Source organism: Ochotona curzoniae, unplaced genomic scaffold, assembly GCF_017591425.1.
Source record: "Ochotona curzoniae isolate NIBS_2020 unplaced genomic scaffold, NIBS_Ocur_1.0 contig_2699, whole genome shotgun sequence".
NCBI classification, from domain to species: Eukaryota; Metazoa; Chordata; class Mammalia; order Lagomorpha; family Ochotonidae; genus Ochotona; species Ochotona curzoniae.
The window spans coordinates 8,218,909-8,224,908 of NW_024465561.1; positions in this window are offsets into that span (position 1 = coordinate 8,218,909).

Here is a 6,000-nt window from a genome sequence, read left to right on the forward strand (position 1 = left end):
AAGTGCCCATGTGTCCAGCATGCAGAGAAGAGCTGTGGTCCCTGTACATGCCCACTGAACCCCCCTGGCTCAACCAGAGGCTTGCATCTTGGGTAATGTCCATGGCTAGCCAGTGTTCCACACAGGACCAGGGCAAGTGAGAAACTGGATTCTTAGCTTCACTTTGTTTCATTTAAATTCAAGTTTAAAAACTGACACTTGATTCAGTTCTTGAAAACTTTTAATTATATTTAGAAATGTCTGGAACAACGTAAGCACTTGAATCTACTTTCCGCTGGGAAATTTGTGAAATCTAAATACAAATCAAGTCAAGAAAAAGGTAACATCTGAATTGAGATGAGTGTAAAGTACACACCAGATTTTGAAGACTTTACCAAAAAAAATTTACATATAGCATATTCTTGTCTCAGTCCATTTAGCGATGCTATCACAAAATGCCCGGGACTAGACATGGCAATGGAAGGTCGTACCTGAAGACCTCTTGAGAGGGTCACGTGGCTGGGTCATAACATGGCAGATGGCATCATGGTGGGAGTACGTTCAGCACAGAAGTGGCACATGGGAAAAAGAGGTTGCTGGTGAGACAGGAAACAACGCAAAGAGCCAAGAAAGCCAGATTTCCTTCATAATAACCCATTCTCGGGGGGAAGTAATCCAGTGGCTGGAGAGCTGACACCCACTCGTGGTCATGCTTCCACCTGACAACATCACCATGCTGGGGACCCATCTCTTAGCCCGTGAAACTCTCAGGGTCCAGCTGCATCCAAGTCACGGTGCGCATGTATCTCATTAGTACTCATGAATAGTAATCTCACTGATTACATGTTGAGATTATGGTTTTGCTATCCTGGTTTACATGAAATATGTTAAAAGTTTGTATCACCTGTACGTTTTCACATTTTTTCTAATGTGGTTTTTGGAAACATCTAGAATCACGTGCAGGACTTTGCTTTTTACATTCCACTGGACACGTTAGACTTGGTCCAGGATGCAAAGTATTCTACCATGCCTAAGCAGGTGGGGGCTGGTCTGAGTAGGTACTCCAGACCACAGCACTGGTGAAGAATAAGCCAGCCCAAAAGAAATTCCTGCTCCCTGCATTCTCTCCTCCCTGAAATATCTAATGGGCTCCAAATGCGGGGGGTGGGGGGCGTGCAGTGCAATGGGGCAGGGGTCCGGGAACATACTACGTCCAGTGCAGCAAGTTTCCCAACAGGGCATCAAAACCTAGCAGGAGCTGTCTGGGGACGTGAGTTGCTTATCAGGCCTCACTGGGAGAACTTTCAATATATATTCTTGTTTATTAAGATTTTCCTTCTGTCATTCAAAAATATTTTTGCTAAGACATCTAAGAAGCACACAGCCTGTGGAATAGATTTTTTAAATAAAAAAGTCCTTTATATACACACTCTATTTTTTAGTGTGTTCACACTTCAGTGGAGTGAGTCATGCTGAGACAAGGAGAGCCCCATTATTCTTTTGACCAGTTACATAATACTTCAAGGCATGGCTAGATCTGATTTTCTTTCACATTTGTGAAGTTAACAGGGAGCAATCTCACAGAGGCATAGCAACCCATGGCAACGAGGGTATTTATGTTATTTTATTGGAAAGGCAGATCTATAGAAGAAGGAGAACCAGAGAGAGAGAGAGAGAGAGGTCTTCCACCTGCTACTTCACTCCTAAAATGGTCAAAATGACCAGAGCAGAGCTAAGTCAAAGTCAGGAGCCAGGAGCCTCCTCCAGGCTTCCCATGTGGAGTGCTGCATCCCAAGGCATTGGGCCATCCTCTGCTGCCTTCCCAGGCCCCAATCCAGGAGCTGGAAGCAGAGCAACAAGGAGCTGGTGTCTGTATGGGATTCCAATGTTTGCGGTTAAAGGATTAGCCATTTCAGTCATTTTGCTGGTCCTGGTGTATTTTTGTTGCTTTTTGTTTGTTTCTTGTTTGTTTTTACATAGAAGTTGTAAAGGCACAGCTCATCTCTGGATAGCCACCACCACTTTGAAACTACTACCTTTGTATGGAGGGGGGGCAGTAGTGATGAGCAGGGCTGGAGAGGGGCCCTGGGATGTGCAGGATGCTCCTGACCTGGGTTGTGCTTGCGCGAATCTGTTTCCTATGGTTTGTGGAGCTTTCTCCTTGCATAAGGAGAAGCGTTTGTCTCAGTCTTTACATTGTTAACACAGAATGTCTGGCACTGAGCAGTTTGCAAAGAAAAGACATTTGTTGGATCAGGATTATGGAGATTGGGAAGTCCCAGTGCACAGAGAAGGGTAGCTTCTTAGCACAGGTGAGGCCTTCTTGCAGTGTCATCCCATTGAGGAGTAAATGGAAGAAGAGCCAGCACACCAATGAGAGCGAGAGTGGAGCTGCTGGGTCCAAGTACAAAACCCAGGTTCACAGAGCAGCCACATCTGCTGAGGGACCTGTCTGCCATGGGTGAAGCTTGTTGGCTCCGTGTTCTCACTGACCCTAGATAGGCTGAGTCTCTTTCACTTCAGCCCTGCTGACAGGTGTCTGGCAGTACGGCATTTGGTCTAAATGCAACCTTCACCGATGGATGGTGAAGCCAAGATCTTTCTCATATGCTTATTTGCCGTTTAGATAATCTTTTCTGGAAAATATGATGGAGTAGCTCTCATTTTTCTTTATTTTTCTATTTATTTTATTTTTGCTTGAGAGGGACAGTTTGCAGAGAGAAGAGCGAGAAAGAAAGAGATCTTCTTTCTGCTGGTTCACTCCTCAAATGGCTTCAATGACCAGACCTAAGAAGGTCTGAAGGCAGGAGCCAGGAGCTTTCTCTGGATCCCACTTGTGAGTACAGGTGTCCAAGGATTTGGGCCATCCTCTATTGCTTTCCCAGGCCATAAGCAGAGAACTGAGTTGAAAGAGGTGCAGCCAGGTCTTGAACTAGTAGGCATATGGGATGCCAGTACCACAGGTGGAGTCTTTCTTAATCTACTATGCAATGCCACAAAGCCAGTCCCTATTTATTGATTGATTGATTGACCAAGGTCCAGTTTGGAGAAAGAAGACACAGCTAATCACTTGAAAAAAAGGGTACTGCAGTAAGTTTCTTAGGCAAAAGGTGGCTAACAACTCAAGGAAGTGAAAGCGGACTCCTACATGTAGATGAAAAGCATCTACTGAGAGTGATCACTCCCAGGGCTGAGGGAGAACAAAAGTAGAAATTAATAGATGTCTTAGCAAAGAATCCCCCAGGGCTGTGATGCAGGTGGCTGAGACGACACACAACTGCCGGAACCAGGACTGCAGGAACACAGGGTGTGCCTTGGCACCACACCACCAGCTGGATTCCTGTGCTGCCATGAGGATGCTGCAGCAACCCCTGCACCTGCAGCTGGCCAGCTGACCACTGAGAGGAGGAAGAAAACCTGGTCCTCCCCCAGTCTTGCTATCTCTTCCAGTGCCCCCTGTTGGCAGAACGTGACACAGAGCCAGTTAACACAGCAGAAATTCAAGTTCAGAGTCCAACTCCAGCGTTACTGTATAGGGGGCGCTAGCATGAGCTTGGAGCCTAGCAGTAATAAATTAGTACCTGGAACAGCTGAACGTCCTTGTGCTTGCATTTGCAATTCTTGGGATCTTCTGGGAACACGCTGCTTATTGGGTATTTGCATGGCAAATATATTCTCTCTGTGATTTATCTTTGTCTCTTTATGATGTCTTTTAAGGAAGCTTTTCATTTTAATGTCACTAGGTATATCAATCTTCTTTTATAGTACTTTCTATATCTTATCTAAGAAGTATTTTCTACCCTAAGATTCTAAGAACAAACTCAAAACATTTTTATTAGAAACTGCTGTGTTCTTTAGACATTTCTGTCCGCAATCCACTCGGAATTGGGGTGTGTATGTGTTCGTGTGTGCAGGTTGGTGTGAGGTAGGGAGTCAAGTTAGGGTTTCCCTCTATCAGTGTCCAACTGGCCCAGCAGTATTTACTAAAAGGCCACCATCTCTCTCATGCAGTGGGACTTTCGCTACGGATCTAGTTCTAAGACTCTCTCTGTCTCACACCTTATTCCTTCTGCATGGGCCTTTTTATGTGTCCTGGAATTAACCATATAGTGTTGATTACAGTAGCTTTATAACAATTTTAAATAACTGACAGAGTAAATCTTCCACCTAATTTTATATCTATAAATATGTATATGTATACATATACATATAGAGATATAAATATAGACATAATGACAGAGAGACAGAGAATGGGAGAAAGGTAGATCTTAGGCTTGTTGGTTCACTCCCCCAATGTCCACAATGGCTCATGTGGGGGACAGAGCAAAACCTAAAGAAACCCACAACTCTATCCTCAGCTCCCATGTGGGTGGCAGGGGCTCAAGCACTTGGGCCATCCTCTGTTGCTTTCCCAGGCTCTATAGCTAGGAGACGATTTGGAAGAAGAGCAGTTGGTTCAATGCCAACCACCTCTTCTTAAGGAGTATCTTGATTATTCTTCTATAGGGTCATCAAAATTTAAATCTGCTGCTCAATTTCTTCCCCAAATACTCTTGATATCAATCAGGATTGTATTCAATACACATTGCTTACAGCAAAGCAGAGTAGCCAACTGCTGACCCAAGAACATAATACAGACTCACAGTAATAATTTCATTATTAAATAACAATATACCAAACAATAATGATGAACAATGAAATATTTTTCATTTTCTTGTACAGAAGACTTACACCCCTTTCACTGAACTTAGTTCAAGGTTGCAAAAACTGATTTCTATCACAAATGCCATTTTCATGTTCACTTCTGCTCATTTTTAAGAAATTGGAATTTCTATATTTATGGCGATTTTTAACTTTTTAGGTAGAAAAATCTGATTTTTCTTTTTTTTTTTTTTTATGTTTCTAACTTTATCCTCCTGCTTCGGAAAGCCATTGCTTAAGCCATTAAGGATTATTCTACATTTTAGCCTTAATACCTTTAAAGTTGTTTTGAAATATGTAGTTTTTCTTCCACATGCATTTAGCAACATTAACAGTGTGAAATAAGGATCCCGTTTTACTATCATCATTCCATAAATTTACATACACACAAGTGCATTTCCAGGCCCTCCATTCTTCCACGCTGACGTAGTTGTCTCTTCCCCGTACTAATAGCATATAATTAATCTATTTTAAATGCGCCTTAATTACTGTACTTTAATGTCATATCTTGATAACATAAGCCCCTCATTATTTTTCGAAAACTCTCTTGACAAATCTAGAATGTTTTGTTTCCCAGAAGAACATTAATATAACTGTGTTAGAATACATATATTGATCTCTTGATTACAAATGCATTGAATGAATGAATTAATTAGGAGAGAACTGCCATCTTCGGAGCACTGAGTCTTTGCCTTAGAAAACTAAAATGTCTCCAATTCACTCATAAGGTTTCTTTTATGTCTAAATAAAGTTTCCTAAGTTTTTAAACTGGCTTTTTGAAAATCAGGTTCTACTTTTTAAATGAGAGTTTAAGCAAGTAATACATTAACCTCATCTGAGAATTAAAATCATGCAAAGATACATACCTAGAGATAACTTATTCTATCCTATCCTCTTCACCTAAAAGGAACTAATGTTTTCGAGATTTCTTTTATTTTTATTGGAAAGTCACATATACAGAGAACAGGAGAGACAGAGAGGAAGATCCTCTGTCTGATGATTCACTTCCAAAGCGATCGCAATGGCCAGAGCTGAGCCGATCTGAAGCCAGGAGCCTGGAGCCTCTTCCGAGTCTCCCATGCAGGTGCAGGATCCCAAGGCTTTGTGTCAGCCTCTACTTCTTCCCCAGGCCACAAGCAGGGAGGTGGATGGGAAGTGGAGCAGCTGGGGTTAGAAGGATCCTGGCATGTGCAAATGAGGACTTTAGCCACCAGGCTACCACACCAGACCTGAAACTATTGTTCCTAGTTTCTTGTTTGTCTTCATAGTGTCTCTCTGTGGGTAGGAGGGGGAAGTGAGTTCAAGTACACAGCTTTTAAG